This window comes from Gorilla gorilla, chromosome 10 (assembly GCF_029281585.2).
Source record: "Gorilla gorilla gorilla isolate KB3781 chromosome 10, NHGRI_mGorGor1-v2.1_pri, whole genome shotgun sequence".
NCBI lineage: Eukaryota > Metazoa > Chordata > Mammalia > Primates > Hominidae > Gorilla > Gorilla gorilla.
Genome location: NC_073234.2, coordinates 6036171 through 6048381, shown reverse-complemented (window position 1 = coordinate 6048381; position 12211 = coordinate 6036171).

Genomic DNA, 12211 nt, shown 5'->3' with positions numbered 1-12211 from the left:
TATTTCCATCTTCAAACAGATAGCGGTGTAGATATTTCCATGTTCATACAGATAGCGGTGTAGATATTTCCATGTTTATACAGATAGCGGTGAAGATGTATGCATGTTTACACAGATAGCGGTGTGGATATTTCCATGTTCATCCAGAGGGCTGTGTAGATATATCCATGTTCATACAGATAGCGGTGTAGATATTCCCATGTTCATACAGATAGCGGTGCTGATATTTCCATGTTTATACAGGTAGCGGTGTAGATATTTCCATGTTTATACAGATAGCGGTGTAGATATTTCCATGTTTATACAGATAGCGGTGTTGATATTTCCATGTTTATACAGATAGCGGTTTAGATATCTCCATCTTAATACTGATGGCGGTGTAGATATTTATATGTTCATACAGATGGCGTTGTAGATATTTCCATGTTCATCCAGATGGCTCTGTAGATATATCCATGTTCGTACAGATGGCGGTGAAGATATTTCCATGTTCATACAGATAGCGGTGTAGATATTTCCATGTTGATACAGATAGCGGTGTAGCTATTTCCATGTTCATACAGATAGCGGTGTAGCTATTTCCATGTTCATACAGATAGCGGTGTAGATATTTCCATGTTCATCCAGATGTCTGTGTAGATATATCCGTGTTCATACAGATGGCGGTGTAGATATCTCCATGTTCATACAGATAGAGGGGCTGATATTTCCATGTTCATACAGATAGCGGTGCTGATATTTCCATGTTTATACAGATAGCGGGGTAGATATTTCCATGTTTATTCAGATAGCGGTGTAGATATCTCCATCTTAATACAGATGGCGGTGTAGATATTTATATGTTCATACAGATGGCGGTGCAGATATTTCCATGTTCATACAGATGGCGGTGTAGATATTTCCATGTTCATACAGATAGCGGTGTAGATATTTCCATGTTCATACAGATAGCGGTGCTGATATTTCCATGTTTATACAGGTAGCGGTGTAGATATTTCCATGTTTATACAGATAGCGGTGTAGATATTTCCATGTTTATACAGATAGCGGTGTAGATATTTCCATGTTTATACAGATAGCGGTGTAGATATCTCTATCTTAATACAGATGGCTGTGTAGATATTTATATGTTCATACAGATGGCGGTGCAGATATTTCCATGTTCATACAGATGGCGGTGTAGATATTTCCATGTTCATACAGATAGCGGTGTAGTTATTTCCATGTGTAAAGAGATAGCTGTGTAGATATTTCCATGTATATGCAGATAGCAGTGTTGATATTTCCATTTTCATGCAGATAGCCGTGTAGATATTTCCATGTTCAAACAGATAGCGGTGTAGATATTTCCATGTTCATACAGATAGCGGTGCAGATATTTCCATGTTCATACAGATAGCGGTGTAGATATTTCCATGTTTATACAGATAGCTGTGAAGGTGTATGTATGTTTACACAGATAGCGGTGTAGATATTTCCATGTTCATACAGATAGCGGTGTAGATATTTCCATGTTCATCCAGATGGCTGTGTAGATATATCCATGTTCATACAGATAGCGGTGTAGATATTTCCATGTTCATTCAGATAGTGGTGTAGATATTTCCATGTTCATACAGATAGTGGTGTAGCCATTTCCATGTTCATACAGATAGCGGTGTAGATATTTCCATGTTCGTACAGATAGCGTTGTAGATATTTCCATGTTGCTCCAGATGGCTGTGTATATATATCCATGTTCATACAGATGGCGGTGTAGATATTTCCATGTTCATTCAGATAGCGGTGTAGCTATTTCCATGTTCATACAGATAGCGGTGTAGATATTTCCATGTTTGTACAGATATCGTTGTAGATATTTCCATGTTCCTCCAGATGGCTGTGTAGATATATCCATGTTCATACAGATGGCGGTGTAGATATCTCCATGTTCCTACAGATAGCGGTGCTGATATTTCCATGTTTATACAGGTAGCGGTGTAGAAATTTCCATGTTTATCCAGATAGCGGTGTTGATATTTCCATGTTTATACAGATAGCGGTGTAGATATTTTCAGGTTTATACAGATAGCGGTGTAGATAACTCCATCTTAATACAGATGGCGGTGTAGATATTTATATGTTCATACAGATGGCGGTGTAGATATATCCATGTTCATCCAGATGGCTCTGTAGATATATCCATGTTCGTACAGATGGCGGTGAAGATATTTCCTTGTTCATACAGATAGCGGTGTAGATATTTCCATGTTCATACAGATAGCGGTGTTGATATTTCCATGTTTATTCAGATAGCGGTTTAGATATCTCCATCTTAATACAGATGGCGGTGTAGATATTTATATGTTCATACAGATGGCGCTGTAGATATTTCCATGTTCATCCAGATGGCTCTGAAGATATATCCATGTTCGTACAGATGGCGGTGAAGATATTTCCATGTTCATACAGATAGCGGTGTAGATATTTCCATGTTCATAGAGATAGCGGTGTAGATATTTCCATGTTCATCCAGATGGCTGTGTAGATATATCCGTGTTCATACAGATGGCGGTGTAGGTATCTCCATGTTCATACAGATAGAGGGGCTGATATTTCCATGTTCATACAGATAGCGGTGCTGATATTTCCATGTTTATACAGATAGCGGTGTAGATATTTCCATGTTTATTCAGATAGCGGTGTAGATATCTCCATCTTAATACAGATGGCGGTGTAGATATTTATATGTTCATACAGATGGCGGTGCAGATATTTCCATGTTCATACAGATGGCGGTGTAGATATTTCCATGTTCATACAGATAGCGGTGTAGTTATTTCCATGTGTAAAGAGATAGCTGTGTAGATATTTCCATGTATATGCAGATAGCAGTGTAGATATTTCCATTTTCATGCAGATAGCGGTGTAGATATTTCCATGTTCAAACAGATAGCAGTGTAGCTATTTCCATGTTCATACAGATAGCGGTGCAGATATTTCCATGTTCATACAGAGAGCAGTGTAGATATTTCCATGTTTATACAGAAAGCGGTGAAGATGTATGCATGTTTACACTGATAGCGGTGTTGATATTTCCATGTTCATCCAGATGGCTTTGTAGATATATCCATGTTCATACAGATAGCGGTGTAGATATTTCCATGTTCATACCGATAGCGGTGTAGATATTTCCATGTTCATCCAGATGGCTGTGTAGATATTTCCATGTTTATACAGATATCGGTGAAGATGTATGCATGTTTACACAGATAGCGGTGTGGATATTTCCATGTTCAACCAGAGGGCTGTGTAGATATATCCATGTTCATCCAGATGGCTGTGTAGATATATCCATGTTCATACAGATGGCGGTGAAGGTATTTCCATGTTCATTCAGATAGCGGTCTAGATATTTCCATGTTCATACAGATAGCGGTGTAGATATCTCCATGTTCGTACAGATAGAGGGGCTGATATTTCCATGTTCATACAGATAGCGGTGCTGATATTTCCATGTTTATACAGGTAGCGGTGTAGATATTTCCATGTTTATACAGTTAGCGGTGTAGATATTGCCATGTTTATACAGATAGCGGTGTAGATATTTCCATGTTTATAGAGATATCGGTGCAGATATCTACATCTTAATACAGATGGCCGTGTAGATATGTATATGTTCATACAGATGTCGGTGCAGCTATTTCCATGTTCATACAGATGGCGGTGAAGATATTTCCATGTTCATACAGATAGCGGTGTAGTTATTTCCATGTGTAAAGAGATAGCTGTGTAGATATTTCCATGTATATGCAGATAGCTGTGTAGATATTTCGATTTTCATGCAGATAGCGGTGTAGATATTTCCATGTTCAAACAGATAGCGGTGTAGATATTTCCATGTTCATACAGATAGCAGTGTAGATATTTCCATGTTTATACAGATAGCGGTGAAGATGTATGCATGTTTACACAGATAGCGGTGTAGATATTTCCATGTTGATACAGATAGCGGTGTAGATATTTCCATGTTCATCCAGATGGCTGTGTAGATATATCCAAGTTCCTACAGATGGCGGTGAAGATATTTCCATGTTCATACAGATAGCGGTGTAGTTATTTCCATGTGTAAAGAGATAGATGTGTAGATATTTCCATGTATATACAGATAGCTGTGTATATATTTCCATTTTCATGCAGATAGCGGTTTAGATATTTCCATGTTCAAACAGATAGCGGTGTAGATATTTCCATGTTCATAGAGATAGCGGTGTAGATAATTCCATGTTCATACAGATTGAAGGGCTGATATTTACATGTTCATACAGATAGCGGTGTTGATATTTCCATGTTTATACAGAGAGCGGTGTAGATATTTCCAGGTTTATACAGATAGCGGTTTAGATATTTCCATCTTAATACAGATGGCGGTGTAGATATTTATATGTTCATACAGATGGCGGTGCAGACATTTCCATGTTCATACAGATAGCGGTGTAGTTATTTACATGTGTAAAGAGATAGATGTGTAGATATTTCCATGTATATGCAGATATCTGTGTAGATATTTCCATTTTCATGCTGATAGCGGTTTAGATATTTCCATGTTCAAACAGATAGCGGTGTAGATATTTCCACGTTCATACAGATAGCGGTGTTGATATTTCCATGCTTATACATATTGCGGTGAAGATGTATGCATGTTTACACAGATAGCAGTGTAGATATTTCCATGTTCATGCAGATAGTGGTGTAGATATTTCCATGTTCATCAAGATGGCTGAGTAGATATATCCATGTTCATGCTGGTAGCAGTGTAGATATTTCCATGTTCCTACAGATAGTGGTGTAGATATTTCCATGTTCATTCAGATAGCAGTGTAGCTATTTCCATGTTCATACAGATAGCGTTGTAGATATTTCCATGATCATACAGATAGCGGTGTAGATATTTCCATGTTCATACAGATAGCGGTGTAGATATTTCCATGTTCATACAGATAGCGGTGTAGCTATTTCCATGTTCATACAGATAGCGGTGTAGATATTTCCATGTTCCTCCAGATGGCTGTGTAGATATATCCATGTTCATACAGATGGCGGTGTAGATATCTCCATGTTCATACAGAGAGAGGGGCTGATATTTCCATGTTCATACAGATAGCGGTGCTGATATTTCCATGTTTATACAGATAGCGGTGTAGATATTTCCATGTTTATTCAGATAGCGGTGTAGATATCTCCATCTTAATACAGATGGCAGTGTAGATATTTATATGTTCATACAGATGGCGGTGCAGATATTTCCATGTTCATACAGATGGCGGTGTAGATAATTCCATGTTCATACAGATAGCGGTGTAGTTATTTCCATGTGTAAAGAGATAGCTGTGTAGATATTTCCATGTATATGCAGATAGCTGTGTAGATATTTCCATTTTCATGCAGATAGCTGTGTAGATATTTCCATTTTCATGCAGATAGCGGTGTATATATTTCCATCTTCCACCAGATAGCGGTGTAGATATTTCCATGTTCATACAGATAGCGGTGTAGATATTTCCATGTTTATACAGATAGCGGTGAAGATGTATGCATGTTTACACAGATAGCGGTGTGGATATTTCCATGTTCATCCAGAGGGCTGTGTAGATATATCCATGTTCATCCAGATGGCTGTGTAGATATATCCATGTTCATACAGATGGCGGTGAAGGTATTTCCATGTTCATTCAGATAGCGGTCTAGATATTTCCATGTTCATACAGATAGCGGTGTAGATATCTCCATGTTCATACAGATAGAGGGGCTGATATTTCCATGTTCATACAGATAGCGGTGCTGATATTTCCATGTTTATACAGGTAGCGGTGTAGATATTTCCATGTTTATACAGATAGCGGTGTAGATATTGCCATGTTTATACAGATAGCGGTGTAGATATTTCCATGTTTATACAGATATCGGTGTAGATATCTCCATCTTAATACAGATGGCCGTGTAGATATGTATATGTTCATACAGATGTCGGTGCAGCTATTTCCATGTTCATACAGATGGCGGTGAAGATATTTCCATGTTCATACAGATTGCGGTGTAGTTATTTCCATGTGTAAAGAGATAGCTGTGCAGATATTTCCATGTATATGCAGATAGCAGTGTAGATATTTCCATTTTCATGCAGATAGCCGTGTAGATATTTCCATGTTCAAACAGATAGCGGTGCAGATATTTCCATGTTCATACAGATAGCGGTGCAGATATTTCCATGTTCATACAGATAGCGGTGAAGATGTATGTATGTTTACACAGATAGCGGTGTAGACATTTCCATGTTCATACAGATAGCGGTGTAGATATTTCCATGTTCATTCAGATAGCGGTGTAGATATTTACATGTTCAAACAGATAGCGCTGTAGATATTTTCATGTTCATTCAGATAGCGGTGTAGACATTTCCAGGTTCATACAGATAGCGGTGCTGATATTTCCGTGTTTATACAGGTAGCGGTGTAGATATTTCCATGTTCATAGAGATAGCAGTGTAGATATTTCCAAGTTTATACAGATAGCGGTGTAGATATCTCCATTTTAATATAGATGGCGGTGTAGATATTTATATGTTCATACAGATGGCAGTGCAGATATTTCCATGTTCATACAGATGGCGGTGTAGCTATTTCCATGTTTATAGAGATAGCGCTGTACTTATTTCCACGTGTAAAGAGATAGCTTTGTAGATATTTCCATGTATATGCAGATCGCTGTGTAGATATTTCCATTTTCATGCAGATAGCGGTGTAGATATTTCCATGTTCGTGCAGATAGCGGTGTAGATATTTCCATGTTCATACAGATAGCAGTGTAGATATTTCCACGTTCATACAGATAGCGGTGTTGATATTTCCATGCTTATACAGATTGCGGTGAAGATGTATGCATGTTTACACAGATAGCAGTGTAGATATTTCCATGTTCATGCACATAGCGGTGTAGATATTTCCATGTTCATCCAGATGGCTGTGTAGATATATCCATGTTCATGCTGATAGCGGTGTAGATATTTCCATGTTCCTACAGATAGTGGTGTAGATATTTCCATGTTCATTCAGATAGCAGTGTAGCTATTTCCATGTTCATACAGATAGCGGTGTAGATATTTCCATGTTCATAGAGATAGCGTTGTAGATATTTGCATGTTCATACGGATAGCAGTGCTGATATTTCCATGTTTATACAGGTAGCGGTGTAGGTATTTCCATGTTTATACAGATAGCGGTGTAGGTATTTCAAAGTTTGTACTGATAGCGGTGTAGATATTTCCAAGTTTATACAGATAGCGGTGCAGATATCTCCATCTAAATACAGATGGCGGTGTAGATATTTATATGTTTATACAGATGGCGGTACAGATATTTCCATGTTCATACAGATGGCAGTGTAGATATTTCCGTGTTTATAGAGATAGCGGTGTAGTTATTTCCATGTGTAAAGAGATAGGTTTGTAGATATTTCCATGTATATGCAGATAGCTGTGTAGATATTTCTATTTTCATGCAGATAGCGGTTTAGATATTTCCATGTTCGTACAGATAGGGGTGTAGATATTTCCATGTTCATACAGATAGCGTTGTAGATATTTCCATGTTTATACAGATAGCGGTGAAGATATATGCATGTTTACACAGATAGCGGTGTAGATATTTCCATGTTCATACAGATAGCGGTGTAGATATTTCAATGTTCATACAGATAGCGGTATAGCTATTTCCTTCTTAGTACAGATGGCGGTGTAGATATTTATATGTTCATACAGATGGTGGTGCAGATATTTCCATGTTCATAGAGATGGCGGTGTAGATATTTCCATGTTTATAGATTTAGCGGTGTAGTTATTTCCATGTCTAAAGAGATAGCTGTGTAGATGTTTCCATGTATATGCAGATAGCTTTGTAGATATTTCCATTTTCATGCAGATAGCGGTGTAGATATTTCCATGTTCAAACAGATAGCGGTGCAGATATTTCCATGTTCATACAAATAGCAGTGTAGATATTTCCATGTTTATAGAGATAGCGGTGAAGATGTATGCATGTTTACACAGATAGCGGTGTAGATATTTCCATGTTCAAACAGATAGCGGTGTAGATATTTCCATGTTCATCCAGATGGCTGTGTAGATATATCCACGTTCCTACAGATGGCGGTGAAGATATTTCCATGTTAATACAGATAGTGGTGTAGTTATTTCCATGTGTAAAGAGATAGCTGTGTAGATATTTCCATGTATATGCAGATAGCTGTCTATGTATTTCCATTTTCATGCAGATAGCGGTATAGATATTTCCATGTTCAAACAGATAGCGGTGTAGATATTTCCATGTTCATAGAGATAGCGGTGTAGATACTTCCATGTTCATACAGATAGAGGGGCTGATATTTCCATGTTCATACAGAGAGCGGTGCTGATATTTCCGTGTTTATACAGATAGCGGTGTAGGTATTTCCATGTTTATACAGATAGCGGTGTAGATATTTCCAAGTTTATACAGATAGCGGTGTAGATATCTCCATCATAATACAGATGGCGGTGTAGATATTTATATGTTTATACAGATGGCGGTGCAGATATTTCCATGTTCATACAGATGGCGGTGTAGATATTTCCGTGTTTATAGAGACAGAGGTGTAGTTATTTCCATGTGTAAAGAGATAGCTTTGTAGATATTTCCATGTATATGCCGATAGCTGTGTAGATATTTCTATTTTCATGCAGATAGCGGTTTAGATATTTCCAAGTTCGTACAGATAGCGGTGTAGATATTTCCATGTTTATTCAGATAGCGGTGTAGATATCTCCATCTTAATACAGATGGCGGTGTAGATATTTATATGTTCATAAAGATGACGGTGCAGATATTTCCATGTTCATACAGATGGCGGTGTAGATATTTCCATGTACATACAGATAGCGGTGTAGTTATTTCCATGTGTAAAGAGATAGCTGTGTAGATATTTCCATGTATATGCAGATAGCTGTGTAGATATTTCCATTTTCATGCAGATAGCGGTGTATGTATTTCCATCTTCAAACAGATAGCTGTGTAGATATTTCCATGTTCATACAGATAGCGGTGTAGATATTTCCATGTTTATACAGATAGCGGTGAAGATGTATGCATGTTTACACAGATAGCGGTGTGGATATTTCCATGTTCATCCAGAGGGCTGTGTAGATATATCCATGTTCATACAGATAGCGGTGTAGATATTTCCATGTTCATACAGATAGCGGTGTAGATATTTCCATGTTCATACAGATAGCGGTGTAGATATTTCCATGTTCATACAGATAGTGGTGCTGATATTTCCATGTTTATACAGGTAGCGGTGTAGATATTTCCATGTTTATACAGATAGCGGTGTATATATTTCAATGTTTATACAGATAGCGGTGTAGATATCTCCATCTTAATACAGATGGCGGTGTAGATATTTATATGTTCATACGGATGGCGGTGCAGATATTTCCATGTTCATACAGATGTCGGTGTGGATATTTCCAAGTTCATACAGATAGCGGTGTAGTTATTTCCATGTGTAAAAATATAGCTGTGTAGATATTTCCATGTATATGCAGATAGCAGTGTAAATATTTCCATTTTCATGCAGATAGCGGTGTAGATATTTCCATGTTCAAACAGATAGCGGTGTACATATTTCCATGTTCATACAGATAGCGGTGTAGATATTTCCATGTTCATACAGATAGCGGTGTAGATATTTCCATGTTTATACAGATAGCGGTGTAGATGTATGCATGTTTACACAGATAGCGGTGTAGATATTTCCATGTTCATACAGATAGTGGTGTAGATATTTCCATGTTCATCCAGATAGCGGTGCTGATATTTCCATGTTTATACAGGCAGCGGTGTAGCTATTTCCATGTTCCTACAGATAGCTGTGTAGATATTTCCATGTTCATACAGATAGCGGTGCTGATATTTCCATGTATATGCAGGCAGCGGTGTAGATATTTCCAAGTTTATACAGATAGCGGTTTAGATATTTCCTTCTTAATACAGATGGCGGTGTATTTATATGTTCATACAGATGGTGGTGTAGATATTTCCATGTTTATACAGATAGCAGTGTAGATATCTCCATCTTAATACCGATGGCGGTGTAGATATTTATATGTTCATACAGATGGCGGTGCAGATATTTCCATGTTCATACAGATGGCGGTGTAGTTATTTCCATGTTCATACAGATAGTGGTGTAGTTATTTCCATGTGTAAAGAGATAGCTGTGTAGATATTTCCATATATATGCAGATAGCAGTGTAGATATTTCCATTTTAATGCAGATAGCGGTGTAGATATTTCCATGTCCAAACAGATAGCGGTGTAGATATTTCCATGTTCATACCGATAGCGGTGCAGATATTTCCATGTTTATACAGATAGTGGTGAAGATGTATGCATGTTTACACAGATACCGGTGTAGATATTTCCATGTTCATCCAGATGGCTGTGTAGATATATCCATGTTCATACCGATAGCGGAGTAGTTATTTCCATGTTCATACAGATAGCGGTGTAGATATTTCCATGTTCATCCAGATGGCTGTGTAGATATATCCATGTTCATACAGATAGCGGTGTAGATATTTCCATGTTCTTACAGATAGCGGTGTAGCTATTTCCAGGTTCATACAGATAGCGTTGTAGATATTTCCAGGTTCATACAGATAGCGGTGATGATATTTCCATGTTTATACAGGTAGCGGTGTAGATATTTCCATGTTTATACAGATAGCGGTGTAGATATTTCCATGTTTATACAGATAGCGGTGTAGATATTTCCATGTTTATTCAGATAGCTGTGTAGATATCTCCATCTTAATAGAGATGGCGGTGTAGATATTTATATGTTCATACAGATGGCGGTGCAGATATTTCCATGTTTATACAGATAGCGGTGTAGATATTTCCATGTTTATTCAGATAGCTGTGTAGATATCTCCATCTTAATAGAGATGGCGGTGTAGATATTTATATGTTCATACAGATGGCGGTGCAGATATTTCCATGTTCATACAGATGGCGGTGTAGACATTTCCATGTTCATACAGATAGCGGTGTAGTTATTTCCATGTGTAAAGGGATAGCTGTGTGGATATTTCCATCTATATGCAGATAGCTGTGTAGATATTTCCATTTTCATGCAGATAGCGGTGTATATATTTCCATCTTCAAACAGATAGCGGTGTAGATATTACCATCTTCATAGAGATAGCGGTGTAGATATTTCCATGTTTATACAGATAGCGGTGAAGATGTATGCATGTTTACACAGATAGCGGTGTGGATATTTCCATGTTCATCCAGAGGGCTGTGTAGATATATCCATGTTCATACAGATAGCGGTGTAGATATTACCATGTTCATACAGATAGCGGTGCAGATATTTCCATGTTCATACAGATAGCGGTGTAGATATTTCCATGTTCATACAGATAGCATTGTAGATATTTCCATCTTCATGCAGATAGCGGTGTAGATATTTCCATGTTCAAACAGATAGCGGTGTAGATATTTCCATGTTCCTACAGATAGCGGTGCAGATATTTCCATGTTCATACAGATAGCAGTGTAGATATTTCCATGTTTATACAGATAGCGGTGAAGATGTATGCATGTTTACACAGATAGCGGTGTAGATATTTCCATGTTCATCCAGATGACTGTGTAGATAAATCCATGTTCATACAGATAGCGGTGTAGATATTTCCATGTTCATACAGATAGCGGTGTAGATATTTCCATGTTCATCCAGATGGCTGTGTAGATATTTCCATGTTTATACAGATAGCGGTGAAGATGTACGCATGTTTACACAGATAGCGGTGTGGATATTTCCATGTTCATCCAGAGGGCTGTGTAGATATATCCATGTTCATCCAGATGGCTGTGTAGATATATCCATGTTCATACAGATGGCGGTGAAGGTATTTCCATGTTCATTCAGATAGCGGTCTAGATATTTCCATGTTCATACAGATAGCGGTGTAGATATCTCCATATTCATACAGATAGAGGGGCTGATATTTCCCTGTTCATACAGATAGCGGTGCTGATATTTCCATGTTTATACAGGTAGCGGTGTAGATATTTCCATGTTTATACAGATAGCGGTGTAGATATTGCCATGTTTATACAGATAG